Below are 13953 nucleotides of genomic sequence, written 5' to 3'. Positions count from 1 at the left end.
TCCGAATTTGTGTTATATCGGGTCGCGTTATATCCGGGTAGAGGTGTACTTATAGTTGGAGGATCAGATCTGTTCTAGCATATCAACCTTTCAAGACAGTGTCCTATGGAAAGCACACCTTAGGATCTATATGCAAGAAATTCAAGAAATAGCTCAGCTGGACTCAGTGAAAAGAGAAACATTATTTTCTCAGGTTCTTGCGCAATATTGTCCTGATTGGAAATGTATTGCATTTAGGTGTCTTTATGCATAGGTAGTCCACAGTGCAAGAATATTCTTCTCATGTTATTCTGCATTGCTAAATGATAACCGCAGGAATGTAAAACCAGGCAATTTGTGTCTATGAAGATTGCTAGAACTGAATGAACTTCCAAGTGAACAAAAACTTTCCTGAAGAAGCCATTCCAGAACATTTAACTGGTTCCAAAATACAGCCAATTTTAATAAAAGCAAGTTATTCACAAATTATACGTAGCCTTTTGAAATAGTTCAAAGTAAAGTTCCCACAAGCTAACATTGTGAGTAGAAGTTCTTTGTGTCTTCTGGTGTGCAATGAAAACATGTCTAGCACCTTATAAAGGATTGTTTGGTTGATAGTGACAATTAAAATCCAGCCTTACTTATCAATCAGAACCTATTGGCTCCTATTAATTCTGATTAATCTTTTCTGAATTTCCTACCACGCAGTTTTTGAATTCTATATCTTTCTGGTATTGTGATACCAAGTTTATACTCCAGGTGTGGTCTTGCCAGAGTAATACTGAGAGAGACTTGGTTCTGTTTTCATATTCTGCCTCTGTGTAGGCAGCTCAAAATTGCCTTGGTCTTTTTGTGCTGCCATGTCACATTGTAGACTTATTAGAAGACCAAAAAAATTGAAATCCTATATTACTTGGCATTACTTTCTTTGATATTGCTCTCTCCCATTCAACATATGTTTCATATTATTTTACCCAATATGTTAATTTGTATCTTTCGAAGTTGAATCTTTTAATATTTGTTTTTTTGGCCACATATTTTGTTTAGTCTTCTTGAGAACTAGGTGGTTTTCCTCTGTCCTAACTGATGTTGACAATGTCTCCAAATGTAATTTTACTAATGTCAATTTACTCCCTTTTCTGGATCATTAGAGAACATTTTAAATATGACAGGACAAAGTACTGTATCCTTGCTGTATCCCACTCGATGCATCCCTCCATTCAGTAGTTTGGTGTTTATCTTTACCCTTTGTTTTTGTTCCTTCAGTCTGTTTTCATTCCATGTGACTGTCCTCTAATCCCAAATTTGAATGAACTTTGTGTATAACCTCTCATGAGAGAGTATATCAAATGCTTTATTAAAATCTGCATTTTAATGTGTGTGTGTATTTCCTAATTGACTTCTAAATGAACATTAATGCTTTAAAACAAATCTATTTATACAGTGTGGCTCTCTGTATTTTTCCCCAGTTCGTTATCAAGGACAAGCAGTAATCATTTATACTAACATTGAAGGAATAAAGATTCAATACACACTTGCAGTATAATTCCATGTATGCGTGTTAATTTGCTCTACAGTAACTGAATGAGAAATAATAGTCTCCTCTTGAAATAAGGCGAATGTTATCTGAGTTTATGTGCACACACGGGAGGTGTGAACATCTGAATCAAGCTGTCTGTTTTCATTTGCCAAATTACCCAAAAGAAAGCTGGAAGTGATCTGATTAATAATTTGTGATGTAAATGTCTGATAATGAAAGGGATGATTCCACACATGACAGAATTCAGCTATTCTCCTAATAATACTTTAGTGGGAGGAATCTGCGTACAGTTTTTTTAAGAGCCACAACAAAATTTCTAAACCCAGAGAAGCTAACTGACAGAGTTTTTTATAATCTTCCTTGGATATAAGTAATAGGTTTTGCAAACTTTTTAATTGGTTCATAACATTTATCACGTGGCTATCACCATGGTTGAATGTTCTTTGATATGGCTCTGCAGCTCATCTAATGTCTATTGTCTCCACATATATAGTACATTATATATTTAAATAAATGTCTAAAAAGTTTAATAAAACATCAGTGGTATGATTTCAGTTAAATGTTTGTCTTCCATTTACCGGGAGCTGTAATGACAAACCTATGCGGTACGTTTGTCAGTCCATAGTATTAAATCACATTAGCTTCTGAGGATGGGTAAGTGGAAATAAAAAAATATACTATTCCAACAATTGCTTGCCTGATCTAGATCACAATGTGTACAAAGACCAATCTCAGCTGATGTGAGCAAGAAGATGGTCTATATATCTCAAAATATTCAGCTTCGGGTATATGAATCAATAACCAGTAAAGTGGTGACTGGATCTCTCAGACTAAACGTACTGCAGATTCTACAGGGAAGATAGATCTACGATATGCCAAGTAAATTAATATTTTAAATATGATGCATGTATAGCATGTAACTTTTGATAGTGGAATGGGAGGGGGAGTTTAGCTAGACTCCAGGATCTGAACTTTCTTCTGAAATAGCATATGTAACTATTCTAAGGGATCAAATCTATTTCTAATTTTTTATATTTTAATTAAAAACACATGAAAAGGGGGACTTTAATAAAAGGAGAAATGGGTTGCTATTATGGGGCTTTAATGAGTTCCCCTGCCATTTCCTTTGTCATCTTCTCCTCTTCCTTATGCGAAAAGTGATGTTAAATGGATAATAGTCAGTAAGGCTGAAATTCTGATACCCATCACGACTCTCCCCAAAGCCCAAGTAAACAGGCTTTGCACAGGGAGGACAAATATTGGGACTGAGATGGAATCCTCCCTTCTCCCAGCCCAGAGGCTGGACTTGAAGCACTTGCCTAGCCAGCCTGTGTCCATTACTATATCCTGTGGTCTAGTAGCAGACATAGCTTTCTACACACTCACTCTGCAGGATTTGTGGCCAGTGGCCACTGACCCCTACCACTTACCCAATCCCCCTACAATAATTTACCCTCTACACGTCTATAGGGAGAGCCACCATGGAGCTTGGCTCCATGGTATGCAGGGGGCTGCTGCAGACTGGATATTTTTGACAGTTTTGATATATCCATGACCATATCGAAAACTCACTGCTTATTTTTTTCTTTTGGCATCACTCACACAGGGCTTTCCATGGCCCCATACTAGACCTGGGGAGTTTCACCTTGGAAGAAAAATTTAGAAGGCAATTAAAAATGTGGATAACTTATTTACTACCTTGCTATTTACTACTACCATCTATGTATTCATTCTCCCCCCTTCCCCACCTTGTCCATCGTCTTGGGGACACCTTCATTGGCATATACCATATTCTCTTGCTGAAGGCCCTATTCATGAATGAGCTATGATTTGTGCTTTTTGGTTTTTAAATTTCACATAACAAACATGTTATTCTTATCCCATTTATCAGTGGGATCACTCAGCACCAGGATTTTATCCCTGTGCATCACTGAGATGAGCACAAATGAACAAAGGAGGAACAACTAGAGCCTTGTCTGGCCACTCTGGAAGAAAGACAGTAGGCAATGGATGTGGTTTAATTAGGCTGCAAGTTTATTCTCTTAAAATATCTGGGAAAACCTGGCAATGAATTTTACAGTGCAGGGCATCATCATTCCTTAATCATTTTTACATAATCTGCAAAACCTGGTCCCAGCCATCCCAATGTGGGTGCCCTGCTGCTCTGCCTTTGTCTGAGCTAAAAAGGGGCTCTAAAAGGAGGGAGTCAGCTTCCCACTGTACCAGATGTAGGGCCCCCAACCTCCCTCAACTCCCTTAAGAAATGCTTTCTTTCAAATCCTTTTCTGATCCACTTTCTCTGATAACTATATCCCTTCTACAAGGAGTACCTGTACTGGACATCTGCCATGGGTTTTAAATACTAAGTTGCAATGCTAGAACCTAACCCCTGAGTCCAAGACGTTCTATGGGGAATGTGAACCTTTCTTTCCCCCCTGGCCTCCACCAATCTGACTGTAAGGGGAAAATGTCCTTCCCGGACCCTCAGGGGAAAGGGGTGACTAGGGTAATGCCCACAGTAGGTCATGAGGAAAGCTGGTCCTTTTGCAAATTTCATGGGTGCAAGCCCAGTCCAGGTAAGAGAGGGTTCTTTGGGGCTGGATGGGATATTACTACCCCCCGCCACTCTTCTGGTCAACAAGAAGGACAGTGTTCCTCTCCCCCAACCTCTTCCAGCTGCTTCCTGCTCTTTCTTAGGTTCATAGATTCCAAGGCCAGAAGAGGGACCATTGTGATCATCTAGTCTGATCTCCTGTACAACACAGGCCATAGAACTTAAGATAATTCCTAAAGCAGATCTTTTAGAAAAATATCCGATCTTTATCTAAAAATGGTCAGTGATGGAGAATCCATCACAACCCCTGGTAAATTGTTCCAATAGTTAATTACTCTCTCTCAAAAAATTACACCTTATTTCCAATCTGAGTATGTCTAGCTTCAGGGGCCAGCCATTTGGCTGTTACATGTTTCACTGCTAGATCGAAGAGCCCATTATTAAACGTTTGTTCCCTATGTAGGTACTTATAAACTGTAATCAAGTTAACTCCTTAACCTTCTCTTTGTTAAGCTAAATAGATTGAGCTCCCTGAGTCTGTCACTATAAGGCATGTTTTCTAATAATTTAATCCTTGTGGTGGCTCTTCTCTGAACCCTTTCCAATTTATCAATATCCTCCTTGAATTGTGGACACCAGAACTAGACATAGTATTCCAGTAGTGGTTGCACCGGTGCCAAGTACAGAGGTAAAATAACCTCTCTCCTATTTGAGATTCGCCTGTTGATGCATCCAAAGGTCACATTAGCCCTTTTGGCCACAGCATCATACTGGGAGCTCATGCTCAGATGATTATCCACCACACCTCCAAATCTTTTTCAGAGTCACTGCTTCCCAGGATAGAGTCCCCCATCCTGTAAGTATGGCCTACATTCTTTCTTCCTAGATATACATTTATATTAGCCCTATTAAAATGCATCTTGTTTGTTTGTACTCAGCGTACCAAGTGATCCATATCACTCTTATAGGTGACCTGTCCCTTTCATGATTTATCACCCCAATTTTTGTGTCATCTGCAAACTTTAGCTGTAACTTTTTTATGTTTTCTTCCAGGTCATTAATAAAAATGTTAGGGTCAAGAACTGATCCTTGCAGGACCCCGCTGGAAACAAATCTGTTCGATGAGGATTCCTTGTTTACAATTAGTTTGTGGCCTATCAGTTAGCCAGCTTTTAATCCAGTTAATGTGCAATGTAAATTTTATATCTTTCTAGTTTTTTAATCAAAGTGTTGTGCAGTACCAAGTCAAATACCTTATAGAAGTCTAAATATATTACATCAACACCATTCCCTTTATCGCACAAACTTGTAATCTCATCAAAAAAAGATTGTTTGACAGGATCTGGTTTCCATCAACCAATGTTGACTGGCATTAATCAATTATCGAGTCCTGTATCAGCTGTTCTATTATCTTGCCCGGATTGATGTCAGACTGATAGGCCTATAACTATAAAGGCCCATTTATCCTTTTAAAATATTGGCACATTAGCTTTCCTCCAGTCATGAGCCTTCTATCAATTCTTATTATCTCAATAACTCAGTGAAAGATTTCACTAAGATGATAATATCTGGATTTACATGTTAAACTTCTTTCCTGTTGTTCTGCTTGCATGGCTTTTGGTCTGCAGGAAAGCTGATTATGATAGACATGTTCCTTTCGGTAGATACCTACATAAAGTTTGCTTTTGGACACAGAGTGCATAGCCTCATGATGAGTGCACAAATTAGACTTTCACTTTAGATAAGTTACATAACCTGGTATGCTGCCAGAAATCCATCCCATATTAACAATGCAAATATGCTGGTGATATGCTAAAAATTCTCACCCAGCCCATTTCTCAATAGACCTCTGTGTTTACTAGAAATGTTGCAGGGTCATTAAGGGATGAATGCTCAAGAAATGCAATCAGTTGCCATCATACAGTGATTCAGTAATAGCAGTTGTATAAAGAAGTACAGCAGTGTTTCTTTCTGTAAGGAATTTACAGATTTTCTGAGGCCTAAAATTTCACTGCATTTCTCCTAGTCCCTCTATGTTGTTTTTGGCTGTAGTATATGGTTTCATGTGGTGCTATTCTTAAACTAAATTTTTCTTGTGGCTGATCTTTAAATTTGGCTTCTTCCTTTCCTAGCAAATCATAATCTAAGTTGTACAATATATTAATAACTCTCATTTAGTTAATGTGAAAGAGGAATAAGCTGACAGTTTGGGATCAAAAGGTCTCATTCCTTTCCCCACATCCTATTTTTAGTAGCTGTCTAGCTATGTATTTCTTCTGTGCCTATCACCTAGACATTTTTAACCTGCTGAAGTATCTGGGCAAAGACTAGAGACAGTTACTCTCTAGTCAGGCACTCAGACACTATGAAGATGGGTGCAACTGAGAACCTAGTTGGAGAGAGAAAGCGTAGCTGATTATTTGTCTCCTCTCCTTCCATTAGTTTGCATCTTTTTCATAGAATCATAGAATATCAGGGTTGGAAGGGACCTCAGGAGGTCCTCTAGTCCAAACCCCTGCTCAAAGCAGGACCAATCCCCAGACAGATTTTAGCCCCAGATCCCTAAATGGCACCCTCAAGGATTGAGCTCACCACCCTGGGTTTAGCAGGCCAATGCTCAAACCACTGATCTATCCCTCCCCCCAATGCTTTTGAATGCTTTAGGGGAAGATATCTTTGGGTGAAGGAAGTTCTCTGGCCACGTTGAGGCTATTTTATTGGGAGATTGTCTGTGCAAAGAGGTGTGCTTTGCATTGCAATGTAAGGTTTTTAGTCAGCGTGGTTCAATTTAGTAGGACTACTTGTTTCCTTAAAATTAGGCATGTGTTTAAGTACCTTGCTTAATCAAGGTCTAATGCAGCGGTTCTTAAACTGTGGGTAAGGACCCCAAAGTGGGTTGCGACCCCGTTTTAATGGGGTCGCCAGGGCTGGCATTAGACTTATTGAGGCCTGGAGCTGAAGCCAAAGCTTGAGCCCTACTACCCAGGGCCAAAGCCCTTGGGCTTTGGTCCCCCCACCGAGGGCAGTGGGGTTTGTGCAGGCTCAGGCTTTGGTCCCCACTCCTGGGGTTGTGTAGTAATTTTTGTCAGAAGGGGATCACGGTGCAATGAAGTTTCAGAACCCCTGGTCTGACAGAATTGAGCCATCCTCATTTCTGGTGGTAGGGAGTGTCACAGTTCAGGACAACTGCAACTGTTTCTCCCACACACACACACCCCCAAGGTTCCCAGCTCCTCAGCTGTCATCTCTCTTGGGCAGAGACCCATGTCTCTTTCCCTTCTGACCAGAGTTTTCCAGGCTGCACAGATCCCTGCCTATACTGTGATATTCTCAGCAAGTCAGACTGCCTAAACAGGCCAGGTCTTCACTTTGCTTTCTCTTCAGAAGGCTACAAACAATGCAATTGCCAATGGTTATGAGTTACCACACAGCTTGTTAAAAGCAAGCACATTTATTCTTAAGGTGACAGCATTACAGCAAAAACATATTGAAACAATAAAGAACCTACAACTTACCAGAGATCACAAAGGCTCTGGTGGGAATCAGTCCTTCAAACCCCATATAGGGTTTTTTCTGTGGTTACTCATTCATACAGTCTTAGCTCAGAATAAGCACACACATTAATAGATCAGTCTTTTCTTTATGCAGTTTGAGCCTTTGATCTTGACCTCATGTGACACGTCATCAGCAGACAAAGTCCCGCTCCTCAGAGTATAGCTTAAAAAGGCTGTTTTTTTGCATAACCTGGGGTGGAGAATTTCCATTCACCACCTCCTCGATATTTCCCAGGAAATCCACTTTATGTGTATTGTCCCAAAAGATCTTGTATACCACATTGTTCAATATAGTCCTTTGATCCACTAACCCATAACCTTTGCATTTAATACAATGGACTCCAAAGATACTTAAACTTAATTCAATAAGGTTTTTCAAGGATATTGTAGGATATTGCCATATCTGTCGCAGGGAGTTCCACCAGAGAATTTTGCCCTGTAGCTGTAGCATCAGCTGTAGGATTGGTGGATTTGATGATCTAATAGTTAATTTATACCTCTAACTTCCATAATATTATCAAAACTTCCTTCTTTCTGTAGGCTATGTCAATTCCAGACAGATGAAAGCACATCCTCGCCCCAAACCTACCACATCTGCAAAAGCTCAGCAGAAACCACCTAATTATACAAGCCACATCAGTAGCTTTTGTGAAGACCACTAATGCTTGTAAGTAAAAATCTGTGCGTGCATGTGTTAAGCATATTAATAGTCCATAAAGTTTTTATTAGGGTATGCAACCGGAATCATGTATACATCTTTTTGTGTAATTTTCTTTTCACATTCTCAGTATGTTCCTATTAATCACTTGACCTTCCTTCCCATTTACCTACCTTCCCTTCTGCATTTTCCATGTGCTTCCTCTGTCCTGGGAACTAAAATTGAGTGATAATCAACAGATGCTGAACTGAGAGTTAAAAAGAGACAGTAGCTTGAAGTATCAATAAACTATAACAATAGTTAGAGAATTTGAAGATAATACAAATTTAGACAACAGTAGGGAAGAACAGCAAGATAAAAACAAATATTTTTAAAAAATTAAAGCCCAAACGTAATTTCTAAGCCCATTACTTCCTCAGTTTTTCTTTGTCTTATGTAATATGTGTATTTCCTCTGATCAAGTCTAGTGTGAGGACTGATTCTGGAAGGTACCAAATAACTTTTGAGAGGTGCTGAGAGCCCTTGATTCTCATTGTAGACCCTCTCATGAAAATGATAAGCTCTTTAATAACCAGAAATAGTCAGGACTGTGGGCTTGCATCTCATCTGCAAGACATCACTTCTAGCATCATAATATTTCTTTATAGTGTGCTTGAGCATTGGACCAGTCCTGATTTAGAAGGGGAATGACACCTTCTAAATTGCCAATACTACTTTCTGCAATAACTTTGGCTTTCCTTGGAGGTCTCCAATAAATATTGACAGGCCTGACTACCATCTAAGATCTAACAAAATCAATCCTAAATGAACAGAATGATTTTGGAAATTCAAGGTAGAAATCAATGTCTTGCTGCGGATAAACAGGTCACTTTCCTTTAAAAATAAGTGGTCATTCTTCAAAGACCCATTCCAAGACAGTGGCTTTAATAAACATCTTTTAAAATGTTTTAAAAAAAAACACATTAGAATATTAAAATGTTTTCCTCAGCCTAACAGTGTGGACCTCAATTGAAGGTCAATGAAATGTAAATAGGTCAGTCAAGAGATCCATAAAACTGTACAAGGGTAGGTTACATGCAAACATAACAGAAATATGCTGGGGATATTTCTGGTTCCACAGATTCTAATTGAAAAATTGAGAGTAAGAGAGTTTCCTGTGCTCATCCAAAGAAGCAGAGAAAATGGCATGTTTTGGTGAGTGTTCTTTCTGCTATGAGCATTATTTACCAAACAGCAATAATCAATGCAGATGATTATAAGGACTGGTTTTAGTGAAGTATTTTTGTTTGATTTTCAGGCAGTTGAGAACATCTGAATAAATCAAATCTGTTTTGTCTACTCATAATGCCCTGGGGGTAGCTCCTTCCAGTTCCTGACCAGTCCAAAGAAAAGTCTGCCCTCAGAAAATCTATTCCTGGTGTTGCATTGAGCCCAGTGAATGATGGGAGAAGAGGTTGGATTGGGTAAGTTGGGTAAGTGCCTGCATCAGCTACTTAGCTGCATATTAAACATGCTGGTGTTGCAGAAATTTGAAATCTCTTTTTATACTGACCACAGATCCAGTCTTTATAACTAAAGGATCTTGTCAGCGCACAATATTTCCTCAAATTCATCAAAGCAATAACTGCTCTGTGTTTTTAGTAAAGTTTGTAGCACTTCAATCTGGTCATTTGAATCTCTATTTTCTAATTTGAACAAATTTGTATTGATGTATCTGCTATATGAATAGCAGAATGGTATTTTAGTAATCTATATTTTTATGAAAATTTTCTATGAAAAGAGAGAATTGGAGAGCTTTTATAAGATTGTTTTTTTAATTAAGTTGGTAGGTAATGAAAAGACACTATTTATTCTGCACACAAAAGAACTTATTCTTATTGGTCTTTAGATGGAGAAATTTGTAGAAGAAATGGGGAATGAAGCCCATCTATGGGTATCTTGAATGACTACTCTGGGGAAGCTTTATAAAATATAAGTAACACAGTGAAGTCTAGTACATTCCTAAGGGAAAAAATTGTTCTTTAGGAACTGTGTCATCATGAAGGCTGTGATACCAGAATGCAGTGTTGTGCAGGAGATTTGAGGGTGTATGGAGCCAAATTTCTGCCCATACGGGGCAAAGCTGTGCAAAAGTCATAGGAAAACTCAGCATATAAAATCTTGTCTCCTATACTTTTCCAGTGTAGAGGACAATCTGGCCTTATGTCTGCAAACCATAGGAAGCACTTAAAAAATGAGAGGTAGTTGGTCACTTTCTTCATGTGTCCTCAAAGTGGCTTCAGTGTGTTCCAGGTTGTGTTTCCATCTTGAAGAGCTAAGTAGAATCAAAATATTTCAGATCTGGAATTCTTCTTCTTCTGAAAGTTGTATTGGATAAAGTGAGGCCGGCTAGTATGGGTTTGGCTGATCCTCATTCCTTCTGACCAGCAGGCTAAGCCCCAGATCTTGTGGCCAGCTAACCCAAAATCTACTTGGTTAAAATTGAGAAATACCTGGTTCCGCTGCCTCAGATTGGAAATAGAGGAGGGGAAATAGACTGTTCCCTTGCATTAAAGTCTCTTCTCGCTTTGCCTGCCAGTGAAACAAACAACAAAAAAATGTTCTTCCCTTTAGTACCTGAATCTGATTTATTTATTTTACTGTTTAGCATGGACGGGAATTAGCTGTCCACTAGAGACTGCATTGTATTTGGTAAGCATTCCTTGTATGTGCATGTTGCTTTGATTTGTTTTTAGGAATAATAAGGGTGAGAGGGACCACTCAGTGTGGTGGCTACTTCCTGATGAACTGTGGTTATGCACCTTCTCAGTTTTCCCATAAAGAGCTTTCTCAGGTTACCCAAGTTTGTTACTGTTTCCACTAGCTTGTGAGGGATGAGTCCTTTTGTAAGTACGTTAAAATAGCTAACTAGTAATAATAAAGCAGAAAGAAAGGAAGTTACCTCCAAGGTAACTAACAATTTCAGAATAAAGGAAATCTTTAGTGTATTATCAAAAATATTCTAGCATCGACATCCTGCTCCCATTGAAGGCAATAGCAGCAGAAATGGGTTCCTAATTTCTGTGTCTAACGACAGAGGAGAGTAAATCACTAAAAATGTTTTTAAAGGTGTCTAAAATAAAATAAAAATGAATAATTACCAATCAGTTTGGAAGGTGTCTGTTTCCTACACAGTTGAATTGAAAGAATTGGCTTCAGTGTTTGAAAATGTTATGTCCTGTCTGATGCTTGTCATGCTGCCTTGCAAACAGTATAAATATACAAGCGTAAAGAAAACTGTGAAGACACTGGACATTAGGAAGCTTCAGAGTTATAAATGAAGATCTATAATTGAAAAGAAAATGGCTGATTTAATAATGATTAAATCAAATTCTAAATTAAACAAATAATTTAGAATTGATTTAAATTGCTTTCTAATGGTGCTACTGTGTCTCAATCCTACTGTACTTTCAATTACATAGAATCCTTGCTTAACAGTAGCATCAAAATGGCATCTCTTCCTGAAAGAGAACAGACTCACTCACATACTGAAATTAGAGATGGACACTGCACCAAAATCCTGAACTGGAACAACCCAAACAAGTTCAGATCCAGATCTAAACTTTGTGGCCCAGGCCCATTGCTAAACAGATATTGGTATGAGTGTTCCTAAGAACTGTGGTGCATATTTCTTTTTAAAACACAAAAGCAAGTAAATGTCATAGTTAAGGTTGCAAACCACTTCCTTGCTAACACAACATTTTCAAAGGCCTTAACTTACTAAAATATTCACCTTTGGGGCATACATTTTCCATGTTTGATCTTTGCACAGAGGTGAATATTTTGGAAAGTTTGAGCAAAAAGACATTTTGACCTTTTAATTATGAAAAGGAGAAAATACATTTCCTGTTCATTATTGTGACTTGTATATGTTTGAAATAACTCAGAACAAATGAATCTTGAAACATGGAATTTGGCATGTGACTAGTATTTAATGTGTAGTATCTGTTCTGGTACATTTTAAAAAAATAGTACTACAGTGACAAAACACTGAACATTTGAAAATTCTCTCATACAAATACAGCAGAAATACCATTAAGTTTTAAGATACAATGTTAATTCCTGGAAGCGCCTCACCTTCTTGTAGCACTATTTGAAGGTAAGATCCAGCTCTCATTGTCTTTTCATTGACTTCAAGCAGAGCAGGATCAACCCCTATCTGCATGATGGGATGCTTAGTCCAATAAACTGCTTCAAATTAGCCAGGAGCTTACAAGTTGGTAGTGAGGTCGGAGGGGAAAAGAAGCTTTGGTTTTCTGGACTGATGTATTCAACCTTCTAGATGGAATAAGTTGAGCAGGGTTTGTGCTGAAGGAGCCTGGTAGAGGTAATATATATATATTGCCAAGGCTTTCCCTTTCTCTCTCTGCTGCTCAGCACTGGTAAAGACCAAGAGCAGATGGGCTTCAGCTGTTTCCTATACTAGTGTAAATAGAAACGAATCTCCACTGGCCTGAGTTTGTGGAGATGTGCTAATTCTGGCCAAAACAAAATTTAGCCCATAATGTATATTTGGAGAGGAGAAGGGAAAAGACTCTTTTTCCACGCCCTTACTTGAAATTTGTGATGAAAGTGTAATTATGATTTCACTTGTGATGTATATTTGTAGCCCCACCTGTGTGTTTGCACCAGTTATCCCTTTTATTTTAGTACAGTAGAACCCCGTTTATCCAAGCCTCTATTATCTGGCTCTCTGTATTAACCGAACCACCGGCGCACAAACAGGAACAGTGTTTCTCATCCTTTTTGTTGTAATTGCCCAGGGCCCCACAGCTTCATGGCCCCCTGTGGCAAGTTACAAGCTGCAGTCCGAGCCCTGCTGCCTGGGAGGGGTCAGCTAGTTTTAAAGCAACTCCACAGCTTAAAATAACCTCTTTGCTCATTCTGCTGATTATCTGAATTTTTGATTATGCGATCTGGCCCCTGTCCCAATTACATCAGATAAACCAAGTTCCACTGTGTTTGCATTATTTACGGCATGCCTTGTGGAAAAACCTGACGTATTCATCCTTATTCTCACCATGATCAGCACCACCAGTGATCATCATCATGGTGTCTCCCCCACCAAGGCATGCGGGCCAGGATACAGCTTTTATAATGTGTTACGCTGACACCAACTGGGGCTCATCCATATTTATGAAGTTTTAACTCCTTTTCCTTATTTGAACCTCCACACCTCACTCCTTTTTGGATGCCCCATTTTTCATAGCCTAGCTTGTTATTTCTCTTCTACTCGTTAACAATTATGTCACCTTATCACCACAGTAACAGACTCTGACATTTCACCCCTGCAACCAATAGTCATGTTGTGGTGTCTACTGATCTCTCATAGACATTATTATCCAAACTTAGCTGATATTTTCAAAACATCAGCATATCACAGACATAGACACAAGCGCAGCAAGTTTAATTATTAATTTACTTATGTTAATTTATCTTTGCAATATAGATAATTTATCCTAAATGCTAATTTGGCTAAGGTAAATATTATACAAGCCTGAGCCCTGTAGGCCCTGTGTTAAAACATTAATTCTTATATTTTACCTCTATAACCTAAATACACTGATACCTTTTATCCTTGGGTACAACACTTAGCTTTTTGATTTTTCAGGGCACAGTTACAATAGCT

This window comes from Terrapene carolina, unplaced genomic scaffold, assembly GCF_002925995.2.
Source record: "Terrapene carolina triunguis isolate 2854851 unplaced genomic scaffold, T_m_triunguis-2.0 Scaffold88, whole genome shotgun sequence".
Taxonomy (NCBI): domain Eukaryota; kingdom Metazoa; phylum Chordata; order Testudines; family Emydidae; genus Terrapene; species Terrapene triunguis.
This window is presented reverse-complemented; position numbering follows the sequence as displayed.